This window comes from Chlorocebus sabaeus, chromosome 10 (assembly GCF_047675955.1).
Source record: "Chlorocebus sabaeus isolate Y175 chromosome 10, mChlSab1.0.hap1, whole genome shotgun sequence".
NCBI classification, from domain to species: domain Eukaryota; kingdom Metazoa; phylum Chordata; class Mammalia; order Primates; family Cercopithecidae; genus Chlorocebus; species Chlorocebus sabaeus.
The window spans coordinates 77,836,294-77,849,905 of NC_132913.1; the positions used below are offsets into that span (position 1 = coordinate 77,836,294).

General features: G+C 37.5%; 1 long non-coding RNA gene across 2 annotated transcripts in view; it reads left to right on the forward strand.

The window, feature by feature from the left end:
* The window catches only part of LOC140712586 (uncharacterized), a 51,794-nt gene that overhangs the window by 471 nt on the left and 37,711 nt on the right, over positions 1 to 13,612 (forward strand). The window lies entirely within an intron of this gene.

Below are 13,612 nucleotides of genomic sequence, written 5' to 3' on the forward strand. Positions count from 1 at the left end.
TTCTGTTTTCCTTTTTACTTTCATTTGGTAACAAGCAATAACAAATTGGAAACTTGGCCGCTTAAGTAACACTGACTTGTATGTCTAATCTTGGACACCACATTTCAGAGTACAGAGGGACTTGTAAAATGTTCCTTCACCAATATGACAATCAAGCTTCTCTTAAAATTAGCTTATGTTAAGAAAATAGTTTTTTAATGTAATATGTTTTTAAATTAACATACAACTCGAATGGTCTTAATACTGATAATTAGGAGATATATTAATATATATTTTAAAGAACATTCCCTCCACAGGCCCTGAAACCCATTAATTTGACTCAATATTCCATACTTAACTAGGACAGTCTTCTCTAATTCTGGTCTTTTGGTGAGATAGAGAACACAAAGTAACAGAAATTATCCTTTTTAAAATAGATAAGCCTCATTTTTCCTAAAAGTCTGAGTAGAATGTACTAGGCTTTCCTTGCCCTCAAAGGAAAATTTAAACAACTGCCCTTAAGCACTTGGCACCATGTGTACCCCATGTATGGCTTTTAAAAAGTTAAGAAATTTCCTTGTAAGGGACTTTTCAGTGGGATGATTTTTAAAAATAAACCATCATTACTTGAGTGAAGCCTGTCTTCAGAGAAACAGCAGAACCCTGATCCAATTCTTCCCGATATTCCCAGGTGAGGTGCGCACTTGCTTCTTGCGAGACAGCTTTTGTACCTAACCACATTCATTTTGATTTGGTTTAATTTTGGATGGCACTATGGAAAGTAGCTAAAATAAACAGGTGGATTGTTGAATGATGAATGTATTTTCATACAGATATATCTGGTAGAGAAACAAGGGCAGGCAGCAATGTACTGAATATTTAAAGTGCTATTTATATCACAGATCATTAGTAAATATCTGTAAAGAAGCTATATTGAAACACTACATTTCACTCTATAAGCAATAAATATTTTTCCGGAGATAAAAAGAATATTAGGAGGTGACAGTTCTGTCACTGGGGGACAATCATAAAATTCCACTTAACCTCTCCAAACCTTTCTTCTGTATGAAAACCTTATCCACTGGGGGAAGGGCAGGAAGCATTACCACCAACAGGATCCTGGCAAAGACCCCTGCTTCTGGAGAAGAGGTAGAAGCACAAACCTTCTGCCCTTTGGGGAGCAGCAGGAGCAGGAAACACTAGGGCTCCGTGTCCTGAACCAATAGAAAGTTGAAGTTGGCTACTGCTGGGAAACTCTCACTCAAGACTCACCACAGATAAAGGAAGGATTTGGCTGCAATGGAGAAGTATCAGGAATACTGAGATAGCCCCACATCTGAGGCTTAGGTGCACAGGGCCTGCCTAAAACCAAGGCAGGACCAGGAGTGTGAAAAACCCCTTTTCCCCACTACAAGCCAAGCACCAGTGACACCACCAGTCAGCTAGTGAGGAGGAAAAAGAGTGTGGGGAGAGACCTCTCTGTAGCACAGTCATGCAAACATTGCTAAAGCTGAGTGAAGGGCACTGAGAAAAAGTCCCCAGCACTCTAGGTTCCACACTAAAACAATGTAATAGTAACCCCCTGCTAGAGGAATCTGAATGAAGCCTGTGGTACAGAGTGAAGGCAATGACAACAACAATAAAACCCAAATTCAGCACAACTCCCAACTAGATTGACTCAACTACCCACATTATTGACTGGACAGAAGAGACTTATTTCTGGACATTAATATTATTTACCTTAGTCGTTACTATTCTCCTACATGTGATAGCCGTCACTTGATCAAAAATTAAAAGACACTCAAAAAAGCAGAGAGGAGAAAAAATCAAGAGGTAAAACAGAACCAGATTCAGAAATGACCCATATACTGGGCTATAATTACTATGCTTAAAAAGCTAGTGGAAAAGGTGAATAACATGCATGAATATATATACAGAATTTCAGCGGAAAGAGGAAAATTACTTAAAAAGTGAAATGGAAAGGCTAGAAATTAAAAACACCTTATCAGAAATGAAGAATTCTTTCAGTGGGCTTATCAGCAGACTGAACATAGCTGAGGAAAGAACCAGTGAATTTGAATATAAGTTGATATGGTTTGGCAGTGTCCCCACCCAAATCTCATTGAATTGTAGTTCCCATAATCCCCACACATCGTGGGAGGGACCCAGTGGGAGGTAACTGAATCATGGGGGTTGTTACTCTCATGCTAGTGAGTGAGTTCTCATGAAAACTGATGGTTTTATAAGGGGCTTTTCCCCCTTCAGTCAGCACTTCTCTCTTGCCACCTTGTGAAGAAGGACATGTTTGCTTGCCCTTCCACCATGATGGTAAGTTTCCTGAGGCCTCCCCAGCCATGCAGAACTGTGAGTCAATTAAACCTCTTTCCTATATAAATTATGGGATCTGTGGAACTATGAACTTGAGAGAGATGATTTAGGGTATCTCGTGGAAGAAATTTCTAAGCAGCAAAGCATTCAAGAGGAAGCAGAGCATAAAGGTTTGGAAAATTTGCAGCCTGACGAAGCAATAGAAAAAAAACTCATTTTCTGGAGAGAAATTCAATGCAGCTGCAGAAATTTGCATAAGTCACAAGGAGCTGAATGTTAGTCAACAAAACAATAGGGAAAATGTCTCCAGGGCATGTCAGAGACCTTCTCAGCAGCCCCTCCCATCAAAGGCTCAGAGGCCTAGGAGGGAAAAATAGTATCATGGGCTGCACCTAGGGCCCCCCTCATACCCCACCCCCCCCGGTTCTATGAAACCTTGGGACATGGTGCTCTGTTGTTCCAACTGCTTCAGCTCCAGCCTTGGCTAAAAAGGGGCCAACCTACAGCTCAGGTCATTGCTTTAGAGGGTGCAAACCCCAAGCCTTGGCAGCTTCCACATGATGTTGAGCGTGTGGGTGCACAGAAGTCAAGTATTGAGGTTTGGGAACCTCTACCTAGATTTCAAAGGATGTATGGAAACACCTGGGTGTCCAGGCAGAAGTTTGCGGCAGGGATGGAGCCCTCATGGAGACCCTCTGCTAGGGCAATGCAGAAGGGAAATGTGGAGCCAAAGCCCTCACACAGAGTCCCCACTGGGGCACTGCCTAGTAGAACTGTGAGAAGAGGGCCACCTTCCTCCAGACCCCAGAATGGTAGATCCACCGACAGCTTGCACTGTGTACCTGGAAAAGCAGCAAACACTCAATGCCAACGTGTGAAAGTGGCCAGGGAGAAGGCTGTACCCTGCAAAGCCACTTTGGACTTGGACTTTTGAGTTAATGCTGGAATGAGTTAAGACTTTGGGGGACTATTGGAAGGGCATGATTGTGTATTGAAATGTGAGGACATGAGATTTTGGAGGGGCTAGGGGTAGAATTATATGGTTTGGCTATGTCCCCACCCAAATCTCATCTTGAATTGTAGTTCCCATAATCCCCACATGTCATGGGAGGGACCCAGTGGAAGGTAATTTAATCATGGGGGTGATTACTGCCATGCTGCTGTTTTCTGATAGCAAATGTGTTCTCATGCTAACTGGTGGTTTTATAAGGGAATTTCCCCCCTTTTGCTTGGCACTTCTCCTTCCTGTCATCATGTGAAGAACATATTTGCTTCCCCTTCTGCCATGATTGTAAGTTTCCTGAGACATCCCCAGCCATGTGGAACTGTGAGTCAATTAAACCTTTTTCCTTATTGTTCTGCCTGGGTGGGATTCTGACTTAGAGGCATTCAGTCATAATCCCACAGATGGTAGCTTCACCCCATTGGCTCCTCAGCCAAGCACATACAACAAATGTCTGAACCTGTGGTTCCTCTTATACTGAGCAGGATTACCATGGCAACCACACATCAACAGTAGGGTGAAACTAACCTGTCTCACGATGGTCTAAAGTGACTAATCCACTCTAGCATTCCAAACTAAAACAGAAAGGAAAAAAAGGCAATCTCTCTTCATCCCCTCCCACCTTCCCCTTACCTCTGGTAACCACCAACCTACTTTTTATCTTCATGAGATCCACTTGCTTTTTAGCTCCCACATATAAATGAGAACATGTGATATTTGTTTTTCTGTACTTGGCTTATTTCACTTAACATAATGACTTCCAGTTCCATCTATGTTGCTGCAAATGACAGGATTTCATTCTTTTTTTATTGCTGAAAAATATTCCATTGTGTATATATACTATATTTTTTAATCCATTCATCTCATTGATGGACACTTGGGTTGATTCCATGTTTTATCTATTGTGAATAGTGCTTCAATAAACATGAGAATACAAATATCTCTTTGATATACCAATTTCCTTTCTTTTGGATATATACCCAGTAGTGGAATTTCTGGATCATATGGTAGGTCTAGTTTTGAGGAACTTCCATAGAGTTCCCATAGAGGCCATGCTAATTTACATTTCCACCAAGAGTGCACAAGTGTTCCCCTTTCTTAACATCCTTGCCAGCATGTTATTCCCTGTCTTTTTGATTAAAAAAAATTAAGTGAAGTGAGATATCTCATTGTGATTTTGACTTGTATTTTCCTGATGATTTGGGATGTTGAACATTTTTTCATATACCTGTTAGCTATTTGTATGTCTTCTTTTGAGAAATGTCTATTCAGATCTTTTACTCATTTTAAAATTGGATTATTTGGGGTTTTTTGCTATTCAATTGAGCTCCTGATATATTCTGATTATTAATCCCTTGTCAGACAAGTAGTTTGCAAATATTTTCTCTCATTCTATGGGTTGTCTCTTCACTTTATTGACTGTTTCCTTTGCTATGCAGAAGCTTGTTAGCTTGATGTAATTCTGTTTGCCTATTTTTTCTTTGGTTGCCTGTACTTTTGTGATCTTACCGAAAAATCTTTGCCCAGATCAATGTCCTGAAACGTTTTCTTCTAGTAGTTTCATAGTTTCAGGTCTTAAATTTAAGCCTTTAATTCATCTTGAGTTGATTTTTACATGTGGTAAGATATAGAGGTTAGTTTCATCCTTCTGCATATGATTATCCATTTTTCCCAGCACATTTTATTGAAGAGACTGTCCTCTCCCCATTGTGTGTCCTTGGTACTTTTGTTGAAAACGAGTTGGCTCTAAATGTATGGTTTTATTTCTGGGTTCTGTATTCTGTGCCATTGGTCTACGTGTCTGTTTTTATGCCAGTACCCTTCTGTTTTGATTACTATAGCTTTGTAATATATTTTGAAATCAAGTGGTATGATGTCTCCAACTTTGTTCTTTTTGCTCAGAATTGGTTTGGCTGTTTTGAATCTTGAGTGGCTTCATACAAATTTTAGGACTTTTTTTATTTCTGTAAAGAATGTCATTGGTATTTTGATAGGGATTGTATTGAATCTGTAGATCACTTTGGACAGTATGGACATTTTAATAATATTAATTATTCCACCATGAATCTTAACTTTCTTTCATCAGTGTTTTATAGTTTACTTATACATAGATTTTTCACTTCATTGGTTAAACTGATTCCTAGCTATTTTATACTCTTTGTAGCTATTATAAATGGGATTGGTGTCTTGATTTCTTTTTCAGATTGTTTGCTTTTAACATATACAAATACAACTGATTTTTGTATGGTGATTTTTTATCCTGCAACTTTACTGAATTCATTTACTACTTCTAACAGGTTTTTTTGTGGAATCTTTAGGTTCTAAGTAAAAGATCATGTCATCTGCAAATAAGGCTAATTTGACTTCTTCCTTTCCAATTTAGAAGGCTTTATTTCTTTCTCTTGCCTAATTGCTCTTGCTAGGACTTCCAGTATTATGTTAACTAAAAGTGGTGAAAGTGGACATCCTTGTCTTGTTCCAGATCTTAGAGGAAAGGGTTTCAATTTTCCCCTATTCAGTATAATGTTAACTATCGGTTTCTCATCTATGGCCCTTATTATTTAGAGATGTTTTTTCTATACTCAGTTTGTTGAAGGTTTTTATCATAAACGGATGAATAATTTTATTGAATGTTTTTCCAGCATGTATTGGAATGATCATATGGTTTTTGTTCTTTGTTCTGTTAATGTGATGTATCACATTCATTGATTTGCATATGTTGAACCATCCTTGCATCCCTGGGATGAATTCCATTTGATCATAGTGAATGATTTTTTTTTTTTTTTTTGAGACAGAACCTCACTGTATCACCCATACTGGAGTATAGTGGCATGATCATGGGTCACTGCAGCCTCAACCCCACCCCCCAGGCTCAAATGATCCTCCTGCCTCAGCCTCCTGAGTAGCTGGGACTACAGGCACATGCCTCCAAGCCCAGATAATATATTTTACTTTATGTTTGGTAGAGATAGTGTCTCACTATGTTACCCAGGCTGGTCTTAAACTCCTGTGCTCAAGCAGTCCTCCTGCCTTGGCCTCCCAATGTGCTGGGATTACAAGCATGAGCCAGCATGCATACCCAGCATGCATGATCTTTATATGTGTTGTTGAATTCAGTTTGATAGTATTTTGTTGAGGATTTTTGGGTTTGAGGTTTATTAGGGATGTTGGCCTGTTGTTTTCTTTTTTGTGTGTGGGTCCTTATCTGGTTTTGGTGTCAAGGGAATGGTGGCCTGTTAGAGTGAGTTTGGAAGTAATCCCTTCTCTTTAATTTTTAAAAAGAATTTGAGTAGAATTGGTATTAGTTATTCTTTAAATATTTGGTAGAATTCAGCAGTGAATCCATTAGATCCTGGGCTTTTCTTTGATGGGAGATTTTTTATTATGGCTTCGTGCTTATTATTCATCATTGATTTGGTGAGGTTTTTAATTTCTTCAATCTTGGCGTGTTTTATGTGTCCAGGAATTTTTCCATTTCTTCTAGGTTTTCTGATTTGTTGGTGAATACTTGGTCACAATAGTCTCTAATGATTCCATGTATTTCTGTGGTCTCAGTTGTTACGTCTCCTTTTCATTTCTGATTTTATTTATTTGGGTCTTCTCTCTTTTCTCAATTAGCCTGGCTAAAAGTTTGTTGATTTTATCTTTTCACAAAAACAATTTCATTTAAATATATAATTATTATTTAATATATAATTATATATGTAATAATATATATTATATTATAAGATATATGTAATATATATTAGATAATATATAATATATATTAGATAATAATTATATATTATATCTATAATATTTATTATGTATTATATAAATATAATATATATTTATATATAATATATAAATATTTGGTCTCCATTTTATTTCGTTCTGCTCTGATATTTACTACTTCTTTTCTTCTACTAATTTGGGGTTTGGTTTGTTCTTTTCTAGTTCCTTCAGGGACATTGTTAGGTTGTTTATTTGAAGTCTTTCTACTTTTTGATATAGGTGTTTATTGCTATAAACTTCCCTCTTACTACTGTTATTGCTATATCCTATAGATTTTGGTATGTTGTATTTATACTTTCATTTGTTTCAAGAAATTTTTACATATCTTTCTTAATTTCTTCATTGACCCATTGGTCATTTGGAAGCAAGTTGTTTAATTTTAACAGATTGATGTAACTATTATTGTTTTTCATAGATTTGTCTTTTGGGCTTCACATTAAAGCTGTTAGTAGATTGCACACCACAATTACAGTATTAGAGTATTCTGGGTTTGCCCACATACTTAATTTTAACCACTGGGTTTTAAACTTTCAAATATTTTCTATTTGCCACTTAGTGTTTTTACCTCCCAGATTGAAGAACTCCCTTTAGCATTTCTTGTAAGATGGGGCTGATGGTGAACTCTGTGAACATTTTTCTGGAAAGGATTTTATCTCTTCTTTATATTTGAAAGATCACTTTGCAGAATACAGTATTCTTGGATAGCAGTTTTTTGTTGTTGTTGTTGTTGTTGTTTCCTTTTTCAAACAGCACTTTGAAAATGTCCCATTTCCTCCCGGCCTGTATGGTTTTTGTTGAGAAGTCTGTTGCCAGACAAATTGGAGCTCCTTTGTATGTTGTTTCTTTTCTCTTGCTGCTTTTGGGATCCTCTCTTTGTCTTTGACCTTTGAGAGTTTGATTATTATATGCCTTGGGGTAGTCTTAGTAAGGTCAAATCTGTTTGGTGTTCCCTGACCTTCCTGTACCTGGATATTTATCTCTTTCTGTTTTGGAAATTTTTCTGTTATTATTTCTCTGAATAAGCTTTCTACCTCTTGCTCTTGCCCCACTCCCTCTTGAACACACATAATTCTTAGATTTGTTTTGTGTTTTTGAGGTGGAGTCTTGCTCTGTTGCCCAGGCTTGAATACAGTGGTACAATCTTGGCTCACTGCAACCTCTGCCTCCCAGGTTCAAGCAATTCTTTTGCCTCAACTTCCCTAGTAGCTGGGACTACAGGAGTGCACCACCACACCCAGCTGAGTTTTGTATTTTTGGTGGAGACAAGATTTTACCATGTTGGCCAGGCTAGTCTTGAACTCATAGCTTCAAGTGATCTGCCCGCCTTGGCCTCCCAAAGTGCTGAGATTACAGGTGTGAGCCACTGTGCCCAGCCCTGATATTTGATTTTTGAGGTGACTGTCTATATCTTGTAGGTGATCTTCTTCCTTTTCATTAAAAAAATTTTTTTTTTCCTCTGGCTGTGTCTTTTTAAATAGCCTGTCTTTGGGCTCACTGATTCTTTCCTCTGCTCAATCCATTCTGTTATTGAGAACCTCTAATGAATTTTTCAGTTTAGCAAACGTGTTTCTCAGTTCTAAGATTTCTATTTGATTTTTAAAATTATTTTAATCTCTGTTAAATTTCTCTGATAAATTTCTGAATTGCTCTTCTGTGTTATCTTAGAGATGACTAAGTTTCCCTAAATCTGCTATTTTGAATTCTTGGTCAGAAAGTTCATGTAGCACTGTTTTTGTAGGTTGAGTCACTGGTTCCTTGCTTTGTCTGTCTGGAGAGGTCATGGTTCCCTGTTTGCTATAGTTTCTTGTGAATCTATAGCTATGTCTTTTTATTGAAGAATTCGTTACTTATTTCAGTCTTCTCTATCTGGCTTGTTTGGGTTTTTACTGTACATGTTTGCTCAGAGATTCTTTGTAATTTATCTATTGATAGTCTTCCCTCCACCCCCGACTAGGCTGCTATCTTCTTTTCAGCACTGGATGGTGCCTTAAGCCCAGTTTGCTTGGCGCTAGTAAATAACCAGAGTGCCACCTGTCCCAAATGAGGGAGGTCCCAAAGTGTGGTAGCCTGCTACTGTGAAAAGGCTGGCTAGGAGTTTGTGCCCAGGGGACCTGTGGAACAAACCTATAGTATGGTGCTGTTGAACTGTCACTCTCATTTGATATCTCTTTTGGCCAAGTCACTGAGCAGAGTTTTTAGGTGGGATGGTTGTCTTCTCTTTTTGCCCCTGTCTCTGGCTGTTCTCAAGGATATTTCTCCCTGGCTCACAGTTTTTACACCGGAAAAGTGAGATTGAGGTGGACAATCAGCTTTCTCACCATCTTGGGTTCCCTGGCAGGAGTCCTGTTCTTGCCTCAACCCTTGGGAAGTATCAGCAGTGCCTGAAATGCCACACACTTGGTGACAGGCAGATTGAGGAGAGGTGCATTGTAAATATGTAAGTTCAATATTCTTGCCATCTGCTTGTAACTTTTTCACTTCTCTGTGGCTTTAGGAACTGTCTTATCCTCATACTGGAGTTCGGGAATTTTGCTGGTGATAATCTTAGGAGCTGTATATTTGTTTTTGGATTTCTGTAGAAAAAAAGTGAAGCCAGCTTGCTTATATACCACCATTTTGGAACCAGCAGTCTCATAAATTCTTTTAATTCCATTACACTACTTCCATGTGATGTGAAAAAGATGACAATTCAATTTTCAGCCTCTGCATTTTTATTTCTAGGGTTCTTGCTCTTTATAACTAATTAATTTTCAGTAACTGTCATGGGCTATAATCAGTCACTATGAATCAGAAGTAAAATTCAGCTCATGTGAGAAATTATTTAGGAGCTTTCACTTAGTTTTTAGGTAGAGCATTTAATTAAATAAGTTAAAAGAAAATAGGCAAAGTTCTACTACTTTAGGTTGTTTCATAAAGAAAAATTTGGTCTGTTACTGCAATAATACCAGCCAATGCCATAAAGATTACAGAGGCTATGTGTCATCATTTCTTTCTTTCAAAAATCCCGTTTTAGAATTTTACACATTAAGAGAAAAGACAGAGTATCCAAGACTTCTCCATAAAAGAATAAAAATAGAAGTTGATTTGTTGTATCACGTTTTCCTTAGTATATTTCATTTAGAAAATATTTTGAAATTGACTTGCCATATACTAGTTCAGTAATTTTAATAAGTCATATCAAATCAAATAAATAGATTATTTCAATAAAAATAAACATTGGAAAGGATTATAATAAATATAATTTATTAAGAAAAAGGTAGTATGTCCTCTATAATAAATTGCTAAAGCTCTTGGTAAAAAAAAAATGGTTAAATTCCTGTAAGTTGAGAGATGTGGAATTTTTTTAAGTCGTGGTTCTCAAATTTTGGTGTGAATGAGAGTTCCATCTCTAAAGATTCTTATTCAGTAGGTCTGATATATAGCTTGGGGATTTACATTTATGATTCTGAAGCAAATATTCTTTTGACTATGTATTACTGGTGAGAAAAAATACTCAAAAGTGATTGGTGATTACTAAATCATGGCTGGAAAATAATATTAATGGGAAAAATAGTATAATCAGTTAATCTGAATAAAGCAAAGTTGAACAAATACAGTGCATCTAAGAGTGCATTTGAGGTAACTAAGATGCAGGAAACTGGTCACCAGTTATTTGTTATTTTTAAAAAAAGTAACCAGGTATGGTGGTTCATGCCTCTAATACCAGCACTTTGGGAGGCCAAGGCAGGAGGATCACTTGAGCTCAGGAGTTTGAGACCAGCCTAGGCACCATAGTGAGACGCTGTCTCTACCAAAAAAAAAATAAAATAAAATTAGCTGGGTGTAGTGGCACAACCTGTAGTCCCAGCTACTCAGGAGGCTGATGTGGGAGGATCACTTGAGCCAGGAGTTAAGCCACAGTGAGCTATGATTATGCCACTGCATCCCAGTCTGGGCAACAGATCAAGACCCTGACTCAAAAATGAGTAAATAAGTAAAACAAAAAAGTAAAAAAATGAGAAAAGATTTATTTTTCAGTTAGTAAGTTTAGGATTACACTATAAATAAAATTTCCCAGCATTGAGACTCTAGTTTATCTCTTGCTTTGAGACCATCTGATCCCAACACTCCACTTCACTTGATTCCTAAGGAGCCTCTGCCAAAGTTTTCTTTGCAACTAACACGCCATTAGGAAACAGCCATTCTCTACAATCTAGCATCCTCTTTTTTTCCCCCCACTGGGGTAATTTCTTTTAAGATGATTTACAGTGACCGAAGATGAATTATATTTCAAAGGTTATTTTCTTTCAGGGAAACCTACAAACAGCAGATACCCTTTAAGTTTAAGTTACTTAACTGCCTTTCTTAGTCATTTTTTGATAATGAAAGAGATTTATGTATGATTCAGGAGCCTTTCAATTCAGTTAAGACATTGGGATTGTCTCTTCTAGCTTCCAGTTCTTGAACATACACTTCAGAATATCCCCAGCAATCACAATCTCTGCAGAAAATTCTTCAATCTATTTTCTTTCATGTGTTTTTGGAAAGAACTCAAATATTTTTAAAAACTGGTGGGTGGAGGTTGGGGAACAGAGATAAATATAACAGTGTCTCAGATTTTGTTCTGCTTGTATGTTCTCTCTCTTTCCCTCTCCCTTTCTTTCTTTTTGTTTTTTAAAGTCAGTTCTCCAGAGCCTCTGTTTTCATTCTTCCTGTCTCTTTGTACTCCATATCTGGCTACATTCAAGTGTGTTATGGAGTCTTTATACAGATCTTTCACTCCCTATTTTTCTAGCTGGTCATAGGAGTGGAATGTCAAAGAAAATGCAACCCAGTGTGGGAAATAAATTTTTAATCTAGATACTCCTAGCATTTTATTTTACAAAGAAAACTGACATAACAGAATCTATTTGTTCTACACTGTTTCTATAACAAAATCATAATTTCTAGATTAGTTATGTTTCAAAAGAGACCGTGGAAAGTGGAATGTATAAATAATTCAACAAATGCACAGTCAGCCCTTCTATAGCTGTGCGTTCTGCATCCATGGCCTTACTTAACCACAGACAACATATTTTTTTAAAATTTTTATTATACTTCAAGTTCTAGGGTACATGTGCACAATGTGCAGGTTTGTTACATATGTATACTTGTGCCGTGTTGGTGTGCTGCATCCATCAACTCGTCAGCACCCATCAACTCGTCATTTACATCAGGTATAACTCCCAATGCCATTCCTCTCCCCTCCCCCCTCCCCATTATAGGCCCCGGTGTGTGATGTTCCCCTTCCCGTGTCCAAGTGATCTCATTGTTCAATTCCCACCTATGAGTGAGAACATGCGGTGTTTGATTTTCTGTTCTTGAGATAGTTTGCTGAGAATGATGGTTTGCAGCTGCAGCCATATCCCTACAAAGGACACAAACTCATCCTTTTTTATGGCTGCATAGTATTCCATGGTGTATATGTGCCACATTTTCTTAATCCAGTCTGTCACTGATGGATATTTGGGTTGATTCCAAGTCTTTGCTATTGTGAATAGTGCCGCAATAAACATATGTGTGCATGTGTCTTTATAGCAGCATGATTTATAATCCTTTGGGTATATACCCAGTAATGGGATGGCTGGGTCATATGGTATTTCTAGTTCTAGATCCTTGAGGAATTGCCATACTGTTTTCCACAATGGTTGAACTAGTTTACAATCCCACCAACAGTGTAAAAGTGTTCCTATTTCTCCACATCCTCTCCAGCACCTGTTGTTTCCTGACTTTTTAATAATTGCCATTCTAACTGGTGTGAGATGGTATCTGATTGTGGTTTTGATTTGCATTTCTCTGATGACCAGTGATGACAAGCATTTTTTCATGTGTCTGTTGGCTGTATGCATGTCTTCTTTTGAGAAATGTCTGTTCATTTCCTTTGCCCACTTTTTGAGGGGGTTGTTTCTTTTTTCCTTGTAAATTTGTTTAAGTTCCTTTTATATTCTGGATATTAGCCCTTTGTCAGATGAGTAGATTGCAAAAATTTTCTCCCATTCTGTAGGTTGCCTATTCACTCTGATGGTAGTTTCTTTTGCTGTGCAGAAGCTCTTTAGTTTAATTAGATCCCATTTGTCAATTTTGGCTTTTGTTGCCATTGCTTTTGGTGTTTTAGACATGAAGTCCTTGCCCATGCCTATGTCCTGAATGGCATTACCTAGGTTTTCTTCTAGGGTTTTTATGGTATCAGGTCTAACATTTAAGTCTCTAATCCATCTTGAATTAATTTTCGTATAAGGAGTAAGGAAAGGATTCAGTTTCAGCTTTCTACTTATGGCTAGCCAATTTTCCCAGCACCATTAATTAAACAGGGGATCCTTTCCCCGTTTCTTGTTTTTGTCAGGTTTGTCAAAGATCAGATAGCTGTAGATGTGTGGTATTATTTCTGAGGGCTCTGTTCTGTTCCATTGGTCTATATCTCTTTTGTCTTTTTTTTTTTCTTCCTTTTTTTTTTTTTTTTTTTTTTTTGTGGAGAACAGGGTCTCACTATATTACCCAGGCAGGTCTCGA